The following is a 12,738-nucleotide window of genomic DNA, read 5'->3' on the forward strand; positions in this document are numbered from 1 at the left end:
AGCCTGTGCCTTTGGGAAGGCTGTGATATTTAGAGTTTTAAAAACCCTGAGGGAATGTGCCAGTTCAAGCTCTGTGAGATAGAGCCCCAGCCTTTGGGTCCTGACAGGACCTCTTCTCTGAAGAGATCATACTTGTGCACGAATTCCCTAAGCTGCCACGACGGCTAATGTGCAATGCCTTCAAATGCCACAGAACAGCTGTGATTATTGGAGATAATGAAGAGTGACTGGTTATTACGCAAAGTTGACAAGACTTCAGTTCCATGAAGGGAACTTGAGCTTCTACGTAATATGCAAGCAATACTGCGAGTCAAGAGATGAATAAAAGAAAAACATTTAAGGAAAAAACCACCACCATAGATTGGATGATCACAGAGGTTAACAGAAACAGGCAGAGAATGAATTCTCAAATGACCTGTCGGAAGGGCAGTCCCGCAAAAGAGAATTTCAAAAGTAAGCTCCGTGGAGGTTCTCTAGCCTATGCGAGGCCTACCAAGTCCTGGGACCAGCGCTGTTTGGGAGTCTTTGCTGGCTGACATTTAAAATAAAAAAGGCAAAACCAAGCAGATAAACAAACAAACCCTACAACAAACAAAGCTATGATTGATTCACGGCCTTCCCCCCACTACCCCCGCCCAACTGGCAGGTATACATTGCAGTTCAAGCCCGTTTCTGAGCAACATGATTACTAAGGCACAGGTTTCAAAGTAGCCTCCTGAATTCACCCTACAGGATTTAGGGATTTATCCTACTGCTGGTAGATTTCTCACAAGGGGAGGAAGTAGGAGAAGAATTGGTCCAGTGTTTGAAGTCAGGGTACCAAAGATTTACCCCAGGCTGGGTATCAACTAGCTCTGTGTCAGCCTCCTATGCACCTTAGTTTCCTCTGCTGCAAAATGGAAATTATACGTCTGAATGGTTTTTAGAGCTCAACTATTTTGGGTTTGAAATCATTCACTCCCTATGTGAGTCTAGGAAAAGTTATGTAACTTTTTCAAACTTGCATTTCCTTGTCTGTAAATTGGGTAAACTGGCACTAATTTAAGAGATTTTCCCGAAAATTAGAATTATTTCTAATTCTAGGTGCCCAGTACATAGTGGCCTCACACCTTTAAAATGAATGTGTTGAGAATATATTGTGTGCCAGACAGCGTGCTTGATTCTGGGCTATTTATTATTCTTAGAGTTGTGTTTTTAGGATAAATTCAGATATACGAAAAGCAATCAGGATCATGCAGTGCCACGTGGCAACCTGAGATAATTGGGAATCAAGACTTGAACTGTTCTCAACTGTTTTCATGGCCCTGGAGGTCCCCGGCATGGACTAAGTGTCACTCTTCTAAGACCGGGGTTTGACCTGTGCTCTGTAAGCTCCACCTGCAGCACGAAGTCACTTGGCTGGTAGGAGAGCCAAGCCCACTGCCTAGCACACAGGACAGCTTTGCTCTTATCTCCTGTACTGGACAGCTCTCAGTTTTGGCTGCCCAGCAGTCTTTCACCCTTTCTTCTGGAAACAGAGCTCTAATGTTTCTTTGGGTAACTATCCTTCCCTCCACCTCAGTCTGTCATTAGCCTAGACTTTACCCTCCCCCCCCCCCAGTTCTGTGGGTGGGCAGGTAACCCAGGCCACGCCAATGAGAAACCCCGTTATCTTTTTTTTTTTTTTAATGTCCGGGAAGACAACTCTGGGCCAGAGGCACGGGGAGCCCCACTCATGGCACCAGGCCTGGCTGCAGGGCCCCCCAGTATTGCTGTTGCTATGAGGGCGGGGGCCAGGGATTGTCCTGTGGAGCCACTGTTCACTTGCGTGGGGGACCCTTCCTTTCTTCCGGGGTGTGCTCAGCTTCTGCATGTCCTGGATCTTGTCCAGCAGGCCAGAGACGGAGGCCTCAGTGGGTTTGTAACAGTCCACCAGCAGCTCCTTGACCCTGGCAGCTGGGTCTCATCACTCTCCACATCCAGGAGTTCACCCACAGCAATCTCCAGCTCCAGGATCCCCTCTTCCTGGTAGTTGTAGAGGCCAGGGAGCTGCTCCAGGATCCACTCCTCCAGGTTGAGGCGCTTCCGTAGCTCCTCGAGGTCATACTTAGCCGTCACCTTCCCTTGGCACCTTACTGGGCCCTCACCTGCAGCCCCAGGGGGGCTCTGAAAGCAGACACTGCCACTGCCCAGCTTGGGGGCCAGGACCGCCAATGCTGTGCCCCCTGCGGGGTGGCTGTCCACCTGGCAGCTCCCTCCACCCCATTATTTTTTAAACATAAAGATTATTTTAAAAGTGAGCAAATGACCCAAACCAGGCCAATGAGAGCCATAAGCATCCTACTCTAGGGAGTAGGACCGTCCCTAGATCTCTTGTGGAACAGCTGTTCTCTTTCCCTTGGGATTGTTACATTGGTGGGGATTAAGTCTGGAGCTGCTCATATCATCAGTGCCATGATCTCAGGAGATTTAGTCTAAGAATCAAGTTCACACAGAGGACAGCAGAGCTGAGAAAGATAAAGATGTAGATTTCTGAAGGTATAGCCTGAGCGTCTGGATCCAGCTCTACCTGAAGCCGCAAACCCTCTGACTTTTCGGTTACATGAACCAATCCATTATCTCCTTTTGGGGAGACTGGAGGGGTGATTAAGCAATCTGGCTGGGTTCTTTCACTTGTACAACTATTTCACTTGAAAGGGTGCTTGTTAACATGTCTTCTGTTCATTACTGGGTATGCAACAATTCAACAACTCTTATTACGGTATTCAGGAATTTGAGGTTTCAGGAAGATCTAGAGATATCCCTCAGCAATACTAAGGTTTTCTAAATCTGTATTGTATGCCAATAGAAGGGACCCATACAACCTGACACAAATAAATCCAAATTCCCACAATTACTTTAAATACCTGTGCTATATGATCCCTGCTAATTCCCCTCTCATGAATCTCATCCGAGCAATAATTATTTATTCTTCTGTTCTGCTAGGTTGCAGGGGCAGGACTGGCTTGTCTGGTTTGCTCATTAGGGCCTAGCACAGTGCTTGGAAGATGATACATTCTCAAAAATTATTTGCTGAATTGACTCTAGTAAATAACAATGGTGCTTACCTCCCTTTCTTTTTAAAGATTTTTTTTTGATGTGGACCATTTTTAAAGTCTTTATTGCATTTGTTACAATATTGCTTCTGTTTTATGATTTTTGGTTTTTTGGCCGCGAGGCATGGATCTTAGCTCCCTGACCAGGGATCAAACCTGCACCCCTTCCTTTAGAAGGCAAAGTCCTAGCCACTGGACCGCCAGGGAAGTCCTGGCGCTTATCCCTTTAGCAAGAGCCATGCCTGAATGAAGACAAGCCAAAGCAGTCTTCACCATGGCTATGGGCTAATCATCATGGAAGGGGGTTCACCTGCCTGATTGGGAAGACCCCACCCCCACCCCCGCCGCGTTCTTCTAACCACACAAGAATAATGGGATGGAGTAACCAGGCTGTCTCACGTCCCTGAGGCCCCATCTCTTCTAGGCTATGAGGCTCCTCCCAGTGAAGGGAAAAAAAACACTCCTTCTGGACCCACAGGAGCAGATAAAAGAGAGAACTGGGGATGGGGGGTGAGGAACGAGGGAAGTGAGAATCCTTTCAAGAGAACCACACAGAAAGACAGCAAAAAATGATATGGGGGGCTTCCCTGGTGGCGCAGTGGTTGAGAGTCCGCCTGCCTATGCAGGGGACGCGGGTTCATGTCCCAGTCCGGGAAGATCCCACATGCCGCGGAGCGGCTGGGCCTGTGGGCCATGGCTGCTGAGCCTGTGCATCCAGAGCCTGTGCTCCGCAACGGGAGAGGCCACAACAGTGAGAGGCCCACATACCGCAAAAAAAAAAAAAAAAAAAAAAAATTAAAATGATATGGGGATGGGGGGGAATCTGAGACAGCTAACATTAAAATATATATATATTAAAATATATATATATATATTTTTTGGCTGCATTGGGTCTTCGTTGCTGTTTTCTCAAGTTGGGGTGAGCAGGGGCTACTTTTCGTTGTAGCACACGGGCTTCTCCTTGCGGTGGCTTCTCTTGTTGCAGAGCACGGGCTCCAGGCGCGCGGGGTGGCTTCTCTTGTTGCGGAGCATGGGCTCTAGGTGCGTGGGCTTCAGCAGTTGTGGCGCACGGGCTTAGTTGCTCCACAGCATGTGGGATCTTCCCGGACCAGGGCTTGAACCCGTGTCCCCTGCATTGGCAGGTGGATTCTTAACCACTGCGCCACCAGGGAAGTCCCTGAGACAGTTAACATTTAGTAACATACTAATAACATATGTGGCCCTTTCCATATGTCATTTCACTTCCTCCTCCTATTAACACCTTAACGTTTTGTACAGGTGGGAAATAAGAGACCAGCAGAGGATGGGTGACTGGCACAAGCTTATGCAGATCCCAAGTGGCTGGCCAGGATTTGCATTCTATCCTGGCTGACTCTACAGCCCATGCTCTTTTCACTGCACTCTGCTGCTCCCATTTGAATTATTTTTCAGAGGTCAAATGGCTTATTTCCTTTCATGATATTTGCCTCATAGGTCCCTTATTACTGTAATACAACCTGGCAACTCTGATGTTCCTCACATGTGTTTTGTGCATAAGAAGAATGAATTGTTTGGGGTTGGGGGAAGCAACTGCCATTTAGTACTAAGAAATATGGCAAATGTAAGTTTACTGTGGAAATACACATTTTAAAAAACATTCCATACACGTGAGTGGTTAAATACGCTAGTTTCAACAATACAAAGGATGCAGCGAGAAATGGGTAACTCTCCGTGATCCTGCAGCTACATTAACAGGACTGTACATTCCCATTTCGAGTATCAGTGCTCACCCACCCCCCTTTGCCTACATGGATGATAAGCTGATACTACATAAACATTGTTAAAGCTACAGTTCCATGCTACAGTAATTCACTTAACTTTAACATGATTTATGGTTCTGTCAATCGGTGAGGTTGAAAACCCTGTGCTGAAGCTTAAATGTGAGCTTCATATTTAAAACAGCAAGTGTGTGTGTGTGTGACAGAAGAAAACATTTCATATAGAGAGGAGATACAAGTCTAATATTGACTTTTTATTCTACTCTGAAAAAAGAAAAATAAAGAATGAATCTAAACATGGAATCAACATTATATTAAGCTAAACCAGAAAGACCTGGGGGTTTATCTGATTATGTGCTTTATAGTACAAGTGATACCCAGAAGTCTTATCAGTGACATAATTTCAAAGAAACCTTGCTCAGAACCCACGCCTTCACTGTGGCTGCATGTGTGGATCTGTGGTTGGGGGGCGGGTAGGGGAGTGGAAGAGAGGGAGGGAGAGATGGAGAGATGGAGAGCAGCTTCTTTTGTCCAGATGAGTTTAAATCTGGGTCCACGTGGTTAATTACCAATCACCCTATTCTCCTCTCCGGTGCTCACCCGGGAGGCATTTTGCCTTTTTAAGAGATAAGGAGCCAATTGGCCTTACTGCTCTAACCTGTCCTCCTCGGGACCACATATTAACAGATTCCACTGCAGAAGAGCTCTCTTTAGAAGTTTGCTGCTGGGATGACAAATTAACCCAGCAGGGTGTCCCACACATCTACCTCAGTACAAATTATTAGTGTAATAGAGCTTTTAGTTATGCATTTATCTAGTAATTATTGAACGGTTACACAAAACCAAGCTGAGCGCCACGGCCCTTTATGAGGCTCGCTCGGTGGGTGGCCTTCCAGTTCATTTAGGATACCAGTTCACTTGCAGACAAATTAGCTAAACAGCCTTCTACTTTAAATATTTTCCATGTCACAGTGAAACTCTTTACAGTACAGTAAAGGTACAGTTTTAATTACATGCTTCCTGACTTTTGTTTAGTTGTAGTTTTGAAACATTTGCTCGAACTGTTTTTTCCTTTGGCTGGGCAGTAATAGTTGTAAGTATCTGGCTAATGAATTTAATAATTTCCTGAACTGGGACTTAAAGGGCCTTTGCTAAAAAGCTGCTTCTCTTTACCATCCAGTTCCTCCAAAGCCCATCGACAACGTTTCCCATTAGGCTGGACACCGGCACTTGCCCAGCTAACCTTGCCCAGTGTTCACAAGCCCTCTTACTCTCTTTTTAGTGCTCCTCAAAGGTCGTTACTTGTTAGGTCTGTGATGCCTGCATTTGGAAGTCAATTCTGATTGTTAGAAAGACAATGTAATGTCTTCTCAAATGACATACTCCAGTAATAAATAAACACCTTGCATCTGTTGGCAGATTATTTCAGCGCCTTGTTAGCAACAGGTACTTAATTGCTTCTCATTTTCCTGAGATGATTCAATTGCACTAAACCAAGAGAGACAAATTAGATTCAGCTCCACTGAAAGGAGCACCAGCGTGTTCCACAACTAAGTTAAGAAGGTTTCCTAAGAGGCAAAGAAGTTTGCCAATATGATCCGAGAATGCTAAACGAAACTACTGCTTAGGTAGAGGGCCTATGTCAAGGAAGGGTGCCATGGTTATGAGAGTGACGAGGCGCCAGGGACTATTCCTTCTTCAGGATCCTTAGTTTGGGCAGACGCATTTCTAATACCATAGAAAATATTCCATAAAAAGGGGATCAAATCATTTTGAGCTCAGCATTTCTCTTAATGCCCATGAAAGTAGAAGTTCTTAATTAAAACCAAGCAAACGTATATCGAGCATTCATTCACCATGCTATGCATCTCCCTAAATGTTGCCAAATACACGCACTTGAATATTGTATTATTATCACACATGGGGGATGGAAAGAACTCCCTATTATTCCCGAACTTTCTGTTTGCTTTCAATCAAATCCATGTTCTTATTCATTTATTCAACAAATATTTATTGAGTGCTTTCCTAATGCCAGGCACAAGGCTGAGGGATACAGGATATCGGGAGGAAGAATAAAGAATGGTCCCTGTTCTAATGGGCCCTGCCATCTAGTGATAACTGCTGCCTTCCTGTGGTACCTCTCCTTCCTTCCTCCTCTATTATTGTCTATGAGTCTCCGCTCTTCCAACCTTTCCTGGTGACCTGAACTTCCTGGAAGGTTATCTTAATTCTCATAATTCTCCGCAGTATATTTTTCTTGGCCAAACTGGGAGATGTTAACTTCAGACCCTCAGATGTTTCATCACTAAGAGCAAGATCCCTGTTTGGGCCACGAGGATCATGGACTTAGAGAGGTTTAGAGAGCATGTAAACGTCTGAACAGAAACTGGCAGGATTCTTTGAAAGCTGCACAATAAATCTTTGGTTTATATGGCTATTGTTTTAATACATCTTGTGCATGTTTTCGGAATCAGGGCAATTTGATTTCTAAACTCCCTTCACGTGTATGTGTGTATAAATATGTATGTGTGTGTATATATATATATATATATATATATACACACACATATGTATGTATGTATGTTTTGACCCATAAAGAAGTGGGGCTTTAGCCCTGTGCTCACATTTTGTATGTCTGGATTCCTCAGTACTTAGCTAAAGCATGACTGCTGTTGCCTTGCACGCTTACGACTAGGAGGTACTCTGTCTGAGAACAGGGGTAAATCACGCTTGTTTGGACTCGCCCAGTGCCGAATGCCACGGTAGTCCTCTATCAGGTTGCCCCCGACCCTGACAGCACCCGGGAGTCCCCATCACAATAATACAACGGCTGGCTTTCTTGTCTGCCCTCCACCAGGAAGTAAGCATGCTGAGGCCAGAATCCAAGCTTCTCTTTTTCACTCTATTAAGCAAGTAGCAGAGCACCTTGTACACTGTAAGTGCTTGATAAATACTTGCAGAATGGGTCCCCGTAATGAGAGTCTGCAAGCTAATTTCAATATTCAAAAAAAACAAAAAAAGCCAAACTGGCCTCCAAAGTTGTCTTTGAAGTGACTCGCACCTACCAGAAACCCTGCGTTTACCAGTAGCAAGGATTCAGGGGCTCATAAAAAATGTCAAGTGATCTGTTTATGGCTGTTATTAAAAAAAAACTCAGTGTGATAACGCGGGTTATGTCATGCTTATCGAAAGATCTAAATGGTTATGTCATGTTTTTGACTAATAAAAATTGTGCAAACAAACTAATTGTTTAAATAAATGCAGTTGATTTCTCCCAGCGGTAGAGAAAAAGGTAGAAACTGCTGATATGGTGAAAAAGGCACAGCACTGGAGACTAGATTTCTAGTCTTAGCTCTGGCCAGCTCAGATTTCACATTTCTATGAGTAATGGGAACTATGTTGCTGACTGCTAGCCAGCATATTTCTCCCCTATTTACCTACTTCTAAAGCCCCAATTTTATACAGAGCAGCAATATGCTCAGCTATAAAACCTAGATTTTCCAGCCTCCCTTGCAGCTAGAGGAGATTGTGTGGCATAGTTCTGATCATGCCGTGTAACATTCTATAAAAGGTGGCAGAATGAGCTGGCGGGCACTTTTTGCCCTTGTCGGTTCCCTTCTTTCTGCTTGGAATGCAGATGCATGGAAAGAGGGTAGTGGCCATGCTGTGACCATGAGGTCACAGCATGAGGATGAAAACGACCCATTAAAGCATGGGTAAAAGAAGAAATCTCAGTCCTTGATGGTGCTTTGGTGACACCATGACAGTCCTGAATCATGTATTTGTTTCTATATGAGAAAAATACAACCTGCTTAGTCCGACTTTCAGTTACTTACAGTCAAACACATTCTTAGTGGATACAGGGAAAGGATTAAACCAGAAGATTCTCAGAGCACTATTCTGAAATTCTATGGCTCTAGATGAAGCTCAATCAGTGCTTATTTGCGATTACTCTCAACTTCTGCCTCACAACGTGTATAGTGCAGGCCCCTCCCTGCTTCTCAATCCCGAAAGCACAGAGTTGCCTTACCTAGTGCTGAGCATTTAAATTAAGTATCATTCATTATCTTGTTTTTGAAAATAGCAGACTTTAGGCAGAAACATAAGTTTCAAGAAGACAAACTTTCAAGAAGTTCGAAAATATCTCTGATGAGTACTCCCAATAATTATCACAAAGAGTTAGGCTCTTTTAAATCATCAGGCAAACCTACAACTCTCAAAAAGGCAAAAGGAAGAAAAAGGGTTTTTTTCTCCATTATCATGAATAAGATAAATTGTCATGATTAAATACTTTATTATGGTTGAAATTTTAAGTACTGGTAAAAGAAAGTCTTTGAAAGTCCAATCGCTCAGCTTGAAGTACACAGTAATTGTAATAATGTATAACAAAATACAAATGCCCTTACTGAAACTTAATCTCTTCCCCACTCCCTAGGACACTGCATAATTTTTAACCCCTTCACCTAATTTTAACTACATAGGTGGCAAAGTATTACCCCCATGATACAGATGGCCAAACTGAGGCCACAAGGTTAAATGATTTATCAAAGCCATAAAGAAAGCTAATATCAGAGAAGGGATTCATTTTAAGAAACCACATGTCTCTACCTTCACAAGGTAAATAGGAAAGTGATTGGAATAGCATAAACTAAGAAAAAACATAGCCTTTAATAGCAAAGCCTTACTTCATAATCTTGCAAAAGCTTTCTTTGGATGAAAGGCCATCGTTCTTCCTCATCTTTAACATTCCTCATAAAGAAGTACTATACAAACTATTATCCTTTGTCACCCTTTGTTCTTCTGAAGCAATGACAATCTGTCAGTGTCAGGAAGGGGATGAATGTCTCTTGTGTACCTTTATGTGCAACTTGAGTACTTTTTATTCACTCAAGCAATATTTGAGCATATTTGAGCATTGTGTATGAGACACAATGAAGATACCCAAAAGCACACATTAGAGATCCTTCCTCTCAGAGGTTTTGCTCTAGAGGAGGGACAAGACATGTACATTAACTAACAAAGCAAGACCATGTCGTTGGAGGGAATGTGCAGGCGTGAAAGTCTCCCGGAGTCTGTGGAGTGTGAGAGGATGGTGGCCTGGGTGGAGCTGAGCAGGTTTTGGGTAGAAGGTGGTACCCAAGCTGGTCTTAGGTTGGGCAATATGTGGACAGGCAAAGGCAGGAGGACAGCCTGAGATTTTCAAACCCTGGAGGAAAACGGGTGATTTAATTGTTTGTATGACCTGAGTACATACTCTACTTCCAGGCACTGTGCTATGGACTGCAAATACATGATTTCATCTACTCCTTAGATAATACAATTCTCTTGAGGTTGAGATTAGGATCTTCAATTTATAGATGAGAAGCCCATGGCTCCAAGAAGGAAAGCTATGTGCTGGGTTCTCACAGTTGGTGAAAGTGGTAGAGACAGGATTCAAATACCAGTCCATTTGACCCCCGAAGTTTTGCACTTACCCACTCCCTTCCAGGTTCTATTTTTCTGCCTCAGCTTTACAATCATCAAAGAGAGGTTTCCTTTTTAAAAGGTGGCCCCCGAATTTCCAAACATAGATAATTTTTGCAGTGAAAAATGGGGTCATTGTTTTTTCAGGGAGGAGACCTTGCTTTTCTGTAACTCTGTTAAAATACCACCCTTGGCCTGGGCACTGAGGTACGTTACAAAGCTACTGCTTACTAACTGGTGTTTGTCTAGTCAAGGTAGTCCCCTGAGAAATTTTAAGGAAGGCAGCAGAAGTCTTGCAACCTAGGTGCTATCCAGAGGTGACTATACCGTGTAATTCTGAACAAGAGTGCAGTAAACAGCCTCCCCAGTGCCCCAGGATCCTGATAAAGGACACACCTTTCTCTTCTTCCTTTTGAAGTTGGATCATCTGTCAGGATTTTCTAATGATTTATCATTTCAGACTGTGGTAACTCCTTATAATAAAAAGAACATGTGCAGTTGAATTCTCCTTTATGTCCAATGTCTCATTTATTCCACACTGGCTCCCTCGGTCAGACTCTCCTCCTTTAAATCCGGCCTCATCTTCCTAAAATATCAACTCTTACTCCCAGATGTGATGTCATTCCAAGCATTAGCTTTCCAACTAGTTCAGAGAAGAATAACTGGGATTATGATACCTGTAGCAAGTATGTCTTAAATAATAAGCACCTGAATACCAACCTTTAAAAAGGTCTTAGCCCAAGAGTGTCTCATGTTAGTCTATCTCAATTCTGTGATGATGACCACAAAGATGCTGCTGAAGTATTTCATCTCAACTACCCCACTTCCCTTCACCAGACCGCTAAGTGGGGCAGGATGCAATAAGAATGGGTACCTGAGTAGATTTCCCAGAAAGGAGAACTGAGGATGCTGGGAACCATCTTGAATTCTGGTGAAAAAAAAAGAATCTTTGGAATTCCATAATTCTTAAATTGAGCATCTTTCTCTTTTCCACATAAACAATTTCATGAGTATGAATAGATCAAAACTCACTGTCCTGTAGGCTAAGACAGTCCCCTCTGGTCCAACCCAGTGTGGGTCATTTTAGCAAATGTGATTGTTTAGCATGAAGAAAGCACCCAATCATGGCACCCACAGTAACTGCTAGAATCATTTCAGTAATTTCTAGAACTATGGTTTTAAGGCAAGACACACAGAAGGCATTCAGTAGTTATTGAATAAATGATAACACATGCACATTGCTTTGTGCTCCTCAAAGCGTCTCTACAAATATTGTTTTATTGTAGTTTCTGTATAAGCATATGAGGTTGGGAGAAAATATTCATTCAGCCAGTAGTATTGTTCCCATTTTATTGATGAGGATATTAAAAAATTCAGAAGGTAAGTGGAAAGGGAAAGAGGCAGCTTAACCAACTAACCTGAGTGCTGACATTGCTGCTTCCCAATTCTTATCGCCCTGTTGTGCCCATGAGTCTTTTCTTTGCTTGGAATGCCCTCCATTCATGTAAGCAACTTTTAAGATTTGACTTCAATGTTATGTACACTTTGAAGTCTTTATTTGATATAAAGTGATAAGTAACAGTGCATTCCACATCATCTTCTAAATGCTTATTTTTCTGCACTAGATGATATGCTCTATGAGGACAGAAACCACTGATTTCCCAGTCTGTATAGTGACAGGTACTCATTAAATCCTTGTTTAATGGATGAAGGAACCTCCATAGTTCCCTCCTCTGAGGCCCTACAGAACTGTCTGCTTTTCGCATTAATTTACCATTTAGAATGTTAACCTGACCATAATAAAGATGAGAAACGCCACATGCCTTATCTCCCTGAGACCAAAAATCTTCTGACTAAAAGGGCTTTGTATTTCTTACTTCGCACCACAGTTTCAATGCTTAAGGAATGTTGACAACGAGGAAAGTATCATACTGCCCCATTTAAAGAGACTCATTCTGGGACCACATAATCCCATTCAGATGCAAGGTTTTCAAGTTAGGAAAAAATACATATTTAGCTTCTCTGATTGTACCACACACACTCTCACACACAAGTGAAATAATTAGGGATCTTGAGAAAGTTCCGTCAATGATCACAAGATGTTCAAAGATGGGGCAAGTGAGCAACCATAATTGTGGAGAGAGAAACTGCTTCACACAATAGTCAGAATACTTATTTTCTTCAGTCTGATTTCTGCACGTGTGCATTGGCCAGCCCTCTCAGCTGCCATATTTCCCTGAGATGCACACAGAGTATTCATAAAGGGATTCAGATTTGTGGCACTCACATTGAGATTAATGCAAGAAACATCAGTTTCCCCAGGCGTATGTCAAAGTAGACAAGAGACCATAACTTTCTAGGATGTTTTATGATACCAGCTGGTAGATCACAAACCTACCTAAACGAAAATCTGATGGGAGAAAGCAAACGTGGTTACAATTATT

The 12,738-nt window shown here is 43.0% G+C and overlaps 1 protein-coding gene and 1 pseudogene across 4 annotated transcripts in view; both read right to left on the bottom strand.

Moving 5' to 3' along the window:
• The window catches only part of NFIA (nuclear factor I A), a 391,209-nt gene that overhangs the window by 71,639 nt on the left and 306,832 nt on the right, over positions 1-12,738 (bottom strand). The gene's annotated exons all lie outside the window — the stretch shown is intronic.
• LOC309958113 (protein phosphatase 1 regulatory subunit 14B-like) lies at positions 1,491-3,350 on the bottom strand (annotated as a pseudogene). Its single transcript has 2 exons — positions 3,231-3,350; positions 1,491-2,223 (listed from the first exon to the last, which is right to left on the bottom strand). The product of its transcript is annotated as a protein phosphatase 1 regulatory subunit 14B-like (transcript).

Source organism: Leucopleurus acutus, assembly GCF_964270905.1.
Source record: "Leucopleurus acutus genome assembly, chromosome: 2".
Lineage (NCBI taxonomy): Eukaryota > Metazoa > Chordata > Mammalia > Artiodactyla > Delphinidae > Leucopleurus > Leucopleurus acutus.